The sequence below is a fragment of the Rhopalosiphum maidis genome, chromosome 3 (assembly GCF_003676215.2).
Source record: "Rhopalosiphum maidis isolate BTI-1 chromosome 3, ASM367621v3, whole genome shotgun sequence".
Taxonomy (NCBI): Eukaryota; Metazoa; Arthropoda; class Insecta; order Hemiptera; family Aphididae; genus Rhopalosiphum; species Rhopalosiphum maidis.
In genome coordinates this window covers 15060049-15067824 of record NC_040879.1, presented here as the reverse complement: position 1 = coordinate 15067824, position 7776 = coordinate 15060049, and the positions used below count along the sequence as shown (strand labels likewise).

General features: G+C 25.7%; 1 pseudogene; it reads right to left on the bottom strand.

Moving 5' to 3' along the window:
- Positions 1-2960, bottom strand: LOC113559971 (annotated as a pseudogene).
- Between the last annotated feature and the right edge of the window lie 4816 nt (positions 2961-7776).

Sequence of the window (7776 nt, the reverse complement as noted above, 5' to 3'; positions counted from 1 at the left end):
TGATTTTACAGTATCATTGGCAAATTTTAATACATATTCATTGTAACTGACAAGTCAATTTCATTAAATCTTGTGATGAATGCATGTTTCGTCCAATCAATTATTATTTCCAAAATCATAATATACATACAGTTGAGCATTAACTCGCAAAATGATTCTGTACCATATAAGATATAACAATAAAATGTTTTTAAAAAATTAATAGAAAATAAATAATTAAATTAATAAAATCTAAAGTAAGCTTACAGTTAAACCTATAAGTTAAAATAAAAAACAATACATAATAATATTATTTGATTTGGATTATTTATAAAACCAATTTAAATTGTTTGGAAAGATAATTTGTAAACATTGGCAATTCAATTTTAATTTTTTTTCTTAAGCATAAGTTAATTTTGGCCACAATGAAATAAATACTAACCACTACTCCATTGATATTCTTTGATTGTCTGCACTACAACCATTAATAATAATATGAACAGATTAAATCTTTCGCGGACATCATTGCATGATAATTGGAACAAGGTTGTTTTATTAAATTTTTTAAACACACTTCCATTAAATTCTACAACTAGTATTAATCATAAAAATGTTAAATACAATATTATTTTCACAGTAAAATATTAAAATCACATAACATATTGGACATCATGATGGTAGTAATGCCTTGCGCCTTGAATTAATAGCAACATTCAATGTGGTAGCTTTGGCATAATACAATTATACTATGTAACACTAATATTCTATATTGAGGAAAATTAAAAATTGGTTTTATCTTTTAGGACTTACATTAAAGCTAATTCTATTATATTAAAATATCTAAGGTATTATTTAAAAGGATACAGACATATAACACAGCAATAATAAAATGTAGTAAAACACCAAAATGTTTACGCTGGCTAGTCTTAGGTTCAGTAGCAGTCCAATACAATGCATCTAAAACGTCTTGGCCAAATGATGAAAATAACTTGTCTCCAACCTAAAATTGAAAAAAATATTATATTATTTAAATAAAATGTAGTGAATGTAAAGCTAAATATTTGATAACTACCTCTAACATGTTAAAAAATATATACAACTTAATAACCGACTGGCTTTTAATTAAATGATATATCATTGATGTATCTAACGGTACTAACATAATATAACATGTTATAAGTACAGCCATCTTTAGTAGTCGCAAATCTCCGCACTAGATAACTGTTTTCTATTATTTTTGTTCCTAATACAAAATATAAACAATACATTTTAAATGATTATGACAGTTTGTAAAATACTTACATAAACTTTGATAAGGTACTACACACTAATGATTTTAATGCTATAAATACTCGCAATGGTAAAAATGTATAAACAAATAGGAATGAATCTGCACACTAAAATTAATACACATTAATTTAAGTCTATAATAGATTGTAACTTGTATGGTACTTTGTAAGGTAAGTTATGTAATATGTTATACACTATGTATAATTTAAACACTAATTGAGACTTATTACATACCTGACAAATGCCATAGAAGATGAATCGTTCTACTTCTAAGGGTATTTTCATCAAAGTATAAACTTTTTCTCTTCTGTCTGAAAATTCTTTTTCGTCATTTTCTAGAAAATAGCCACGATTAAATTCTATTAGAATAAAATCCCATAAAGTACCTAAAAAAGAAAATTAAAAAAAATATAAACCATTTATAGGAATAATTAGGTAAATAATATTTTTTATTATTTAAATATACCTAACATTAAAATTCAAGTGATTTATTTAACTAATACGCTCATAAAGTATAAACGTCTCTCTTCAAGATTAATACTTAGGTATCTCATATGTAAAACTATTAAACAATGTTTATGATATTGATGTATATGATAATAAAGCATATTCAATTACTAACAGAATACAGACAGTAAACATTAAATAATAATATATTATAGTTCAGAAATCTGGAATCTATTTTTTAACTAAATAAATAATTTTCAATATTAATTTTTGGTTTTTATGCATTATATTATAATATAAGCAAATGACAAATTACACCAGATGCAGATGATGAAAATCTATAAATAATTTAAAAAAACAATGAAAAAAAAGAAATTTTGGTGATCAAATTGTTTCAACATCTTATCCTTTAAAACTGATAAATTATAACAATTGATTAGATTGAATATTATATATGAAGCATTTTAGGTATATTTGCAGCAAGAATAAAATAATTTAATCACTATCAAATTATTGTTATGTATTCTAATATGAATAAACTTATTCTAAAACATATTTATTTAAAGACAAAATAGCCATCCAATATATGGCAATATGAGATGAGAATAGTTACCTAGTGACACTTGAGAACTTATTATCTAATTAAAATTAAAGCTAATTTTGTTAACAATAAAACTAATTTAATATATTAATTGTACGCATCATTTAATTATTTTAGAATTGATTTTAAATAAATATAGAAACTTATTTGTTTTAACAAAAACTAATTTGCTAAGCATCATGAAAAATTAAAATTAAATTATACTCTAGTATAAAATTACACGAGATGGGGGACAAAATCGTGTACGATCCAACAATCTAATATAGTAAAATATTACTGTAGTCACTGTCAAATTAACTATCACCACAGTTTGTATAGTTAATTTGTTTGAGAATAAGTATGTAGGAATATACTGTTAAACGAAATAAAAATATAGAATAATATTGAATTAAGGATTGTGACATTAAGTATTTTAGATTTTTTAGAATTTATTTAAGTAACATTTAATAATTTCACTTTAATTTTGAGCCCTAAAATCATAACGATTGACAAAATATACAAATGAATAAAGTGTATTGGGAATCGTAAAATACAAGTATTATAAATGAATATCTCGAATCATATCTGTTCGCATAGTGGGTGCGGGCGGCGGACACGTACCCAAATTGTTAGCCTTCCTGGTAGCAATCTCGATTTTATCCATTTCGAGAATCCTGATGAAAACTCGCAGTCTCTCTGATGCTTCTAATATTCAGTGCACTTAGGTAACAAATAGACAACAAACGACGAAGACAATTATTTTGGACAACCTCCAATACTGCAACTTATAAGTGACGACTACTAGCGACAAATGACATCAGACCGTCGAGACTCGAGAGTCGTATCGAAGTTGTCAGTTTGTCACCCTTATCATCGTTGTGTTCGAACGTGTGGCGCGACCTGTTGCACAAAAAGTATAACATTGCACAGCGCACGCCCAATGCCTATAGACCAGCGGTTCCCAAACTGTGTTCCGCGGAGCGGGAACCCTTAGTATTTCGCAATAGCTTATCAAGGGCTCCGTTCGTAATACTACAATAAATGTACACAGACAGATAAGAATTAACGATAAATATTTCTTGGGAGCTCCACGAGAAACTTCTACTTAAAAAAGGCTCCGATGCTAAGAAAATTTGGGAACCGCTGCTATAGACTATAGAGAACCGATTATCATATGGGCTCTTTAGTCGCTACCAATACCCATCTTGTACCCACTCGTCAAATCACTACCTATCGCTGCCTATATTATAATAGTGATAAACATTGATTATTTTTCATTCGAAATATCGATATTTTAAATTTGATATAATCGAAAATCCGATCCGGTTCGGCAGAGATTACTCATGCAACGGCCAACGACATTTTTATGTTCTTGTCACCAATTCAAAATAATTTTATAAAAATTAAATAACTGCCATTTCAACACACGACGACCACCGGCACAAGCATTATTATCATTTATCATTTGGTTTTCGTGAATTATTTTTATTTATCAAATGTACTGAAATATTATTAAGTTTATATTTTACATTAGTTTGGTATCGTTTTTATAGCCAACGCGCAACTACATTTTACCATACTCCTATATTCTTATACGTTCATTTGTTTCAGTTATGAAATGGAAATTCTTATTTTACACTTAGTGTAATATTTTAAATTAAATATTAATTACATCAATAGGTATCATTTTGTGAAATCGAAATAATTTAATAATAATAACGTCAACGCGACTACAAAAATCTAATATTTTTGAATTATAACATGGTATGATTTGTTATGAAAAAAATATGATCAGTTTAAATTAAGTTAATTATTACTAACGTTAAACGTACAATTTTTAAAACATTTTGATTCTAATAACGATAAAAGTAGGTATGGGTAATTCTAAATAAAATAAAATAAAATTTTTTTTTAATACATGTCCTGATTGTAAAAAATTTATATTTCTTAAGTAATTTTTATTTACTAATATTTTGTATATTTTAACGATTACTTACATTTTTACTTTAGCTACTAAAATGTCTTCAATTATTAATTAAATCTCATTTTTTCCCAGGTTTATTTACGTAATAAGTATCTAATTTTTTATAAAATTAATCAAATTCCATTTTATCTAAAGTGGTTTTTTCGTAAAAAAAATAGTTCGATCGCTCGTATTAAGTCAAAGAACGTATTGATATCATACAAAAATAAAAACTTTTCTAAAATGCCGTAATCGTATTCACACTCATACAGTTGATGTGATTATTTATCAATAACAGGTGTCGATAACAAAATATCATAACCATTAGCGCACATTTTCAATGAAAACTAATAAAATTGGTAATTTGGGTAAAATTAACATAAATTATAGAATTTAATTTTAATAAATAGGTAAGCAAGTGGATATCGCTCTTCTGTATAGTAAAGATGGAAATGAGTAGGTCACCATAATGGCTGTGTTAAATTTGAATGCAATGACAGGTATTATTGTACGCGAACAACAATTAAGAACGGAGATTATTTGTCAGTCTAGGATAATTAGTAGGATATATTATATTTTAACTTATATTTAAATTGTAATATATCGTTATTTTACTCGATTTCGTAAAAAAATAAATTTCATGCGCTCATAAAATTTTTTCTTTGTTGATGCTGGAGTTATTTTTTACAGTTATTTTAAGAAAAAGTTATGAAGATGACCCTTGTGTTGGGTTTTTAAACCTTAGATATAAATCACAAAAATTTTATGAATTTTCAACTTCAAAATTCCTTGCAAATTTTCGCGGTTTTGATATATTTTGTAAACATTTGAACTTTTAATGCTTATAAACAAAAAATTTGACAAACGAGTTTTTTTACAATAAGAACAACTAATAATAAACCTTGTATTAAATTTTAAAAATTTTTTGAAAAGTCAAATGTTTTATATCGGCATTTCAAAAAATAAAAATTTTGAAAAATCGAAAATTTCAATAGTCTATAAATATGTAGTTTAAAAATTAAATCGTAAATAGACAACGCTAATATAAACATTCGGTGAGAATTTCAAATATTTACAATGATTCGTTTTTGAATTACAGCAAAAAAAAGGGGGTAAAAATCAAAAATCAAAGCACTATTACTGCTCCAAAACGTGATGACAGACACAAAAATAAAATTAAAAAAACTCTAATCATTGTAAAATCAATACATCCATTACTTCGTTCAGAATCTAAAAGGTTAGGTATCTAATAAACAAGCTGAACAATCTGATATAACAATAGAAGAGCACTGGAGAGTAATTTATTTCAAAATAATTAATAGCATTGTCACAAATTTGGAGAAACAATTTTTTCGTGAAAGCCTTGATTTGTTTCATTGATCAATATAAAGTGAATGTATAAATTTAATGTCCGTAAACATATTGGTATAGAAACGTTATGATACAATTATCTTTCTAAGAATTGTCGAAATTTGAAACTGATGCTGTAAAGTCCAAAGTGTGAAATGAAAGAGGCAAAAAAAATATATCTTCAATTCCTTACGAAAAAAAAACTTTGATTTGGAAAAAGTAGTGCAATACGAAATCTGTCCAAATTTATTTAATAACTCCTAAAACTTTCACTAACCATACCCATAAGTTGCACTACGTGTAAACGCTCATTTTCTATCATGTGCTGAAAAAAAAATGGATTACACACCTTAATGGAGCAAGATAAATTTTCAGATTTGTCAATTATTAATATTGAACTAAATATTTCAAATAACATTTGAGCTATTATACATATTAATTGAATTTGTTAAAAAATATGAAAGACTAAAATAGTAATTATCGGGAGCCTATTACACAATGTTTTTCATATAGCTTGTAAATCATTGTTGTAATAGGCTCTAGATATAATAGTTATTGTCGTTTATAATGTTTTTTTGAAAACTAAATTGATTTGTTTATAAAACAAAAATGTATTAATAATAGATAATATTAATAATAATACCTAATAATATAGACGTATAGTATTATCATTTCCAATATATATATAAATATATAATACATGTTCAACTAATAAAATTAAAGCATAATATTAATTTTATTTATTTATTAATAATTATTCTATTTTTAATATTAGACATAAATCATAATTTTTTATGGTGATGGTTAAACATACCCAAGTCAATTTGTTTTGCCGTGAGTGTACGGTAATTTAGGGAAAAAAATGTAATCGAATAATGAAAAAATATTATAAGGTAAAATAATATAAATGGTGGTGGGTGGGGTGCTTGTCTTTAATATATTCAGCTCCTCGCTCCCTCCCGTAAGTAAAAAGTTGAAATTGCGCCTATAAATATAATATTATGTTCTGGTAGATGATATTGTACTACGCGTAATGGCATGTAGTGTTTTTACTATATATGTTCATTGCTTTACATAAACTACTTTTCTGCTTTTCTGTTAGAAATATATATTTTAAAGATTTGATTAGTCGTCAATTCTGTAACAATTGATTAAGGGGTGTTTGTAAATTCCACCGATTGCGACCTTTTTTGACCTTTTTTCGTGTAAATTCCACTGATACATTATTTTTTTTATTTAGATATTCGGGATTAACCTTTTTACATTTGAGATTAATTAATTAGTATTACAGTATATTGTGAGATATAAAATTATTAAACATGCAATAACAATAAAATTAGTAAGCAATAATAATAATAATAATAATAATAAGTTACAATAGGTAATACAATAGTTTACAATAGCCAATAGTTACATAATTTATGTACAGATTTCGAATTTATACATATTATATTCAGATGCTTATAAAATTATTTACACAACTTTAAAAATATATATACATACTTATTAATAATAATAATTATTTGGTAGTTAAAAAAAATTAAAATAAAACACACATAGTTGACAGTTGATGTGCAGCTATACTAAAAATATTTTTAATCTGTGGATTTTACCATCGGTGGAGTTAACATGTTTTCAAGTAAATAAAAAAATCATACCAGTGGAATTAAAATGTTTTAAATTCAACCCAAAAATTGACTATTTATATCTAAATCGGTAGAATTTACAATCTCCTTACGACTTACGAGAGTGGCATCCGTCGGCAGCTCCAGTTGGTACCCGTATTGAATTTCAATCACACTAATAATCATTTACAATTTTACAAGTACCTAACACATTTATAGATCCCGAGTGGCTAAGACGAAATTATAAATTGCTAAATTTTGCCTCTTAAATAATAACCGTAGGAAGGTACTTTAATAATAATGTCCATACAATTTTTATTTTTTTTTAGGATACTTGGTAATTTAGTTATATTTTTCTATCTTTAATAATGATTAATGATAATCACTTAAATTATTCTGTTTAATATCTATTTATATATTACATTTTGTAAGTATGCAATTATACTGTTATTGAAGTTCATTACGCAGTATATAGTCGGTACTCGGTAGGTATACAATATACATTGTGTGTATTAACATTGTTTTGTATTAAACTATTATAA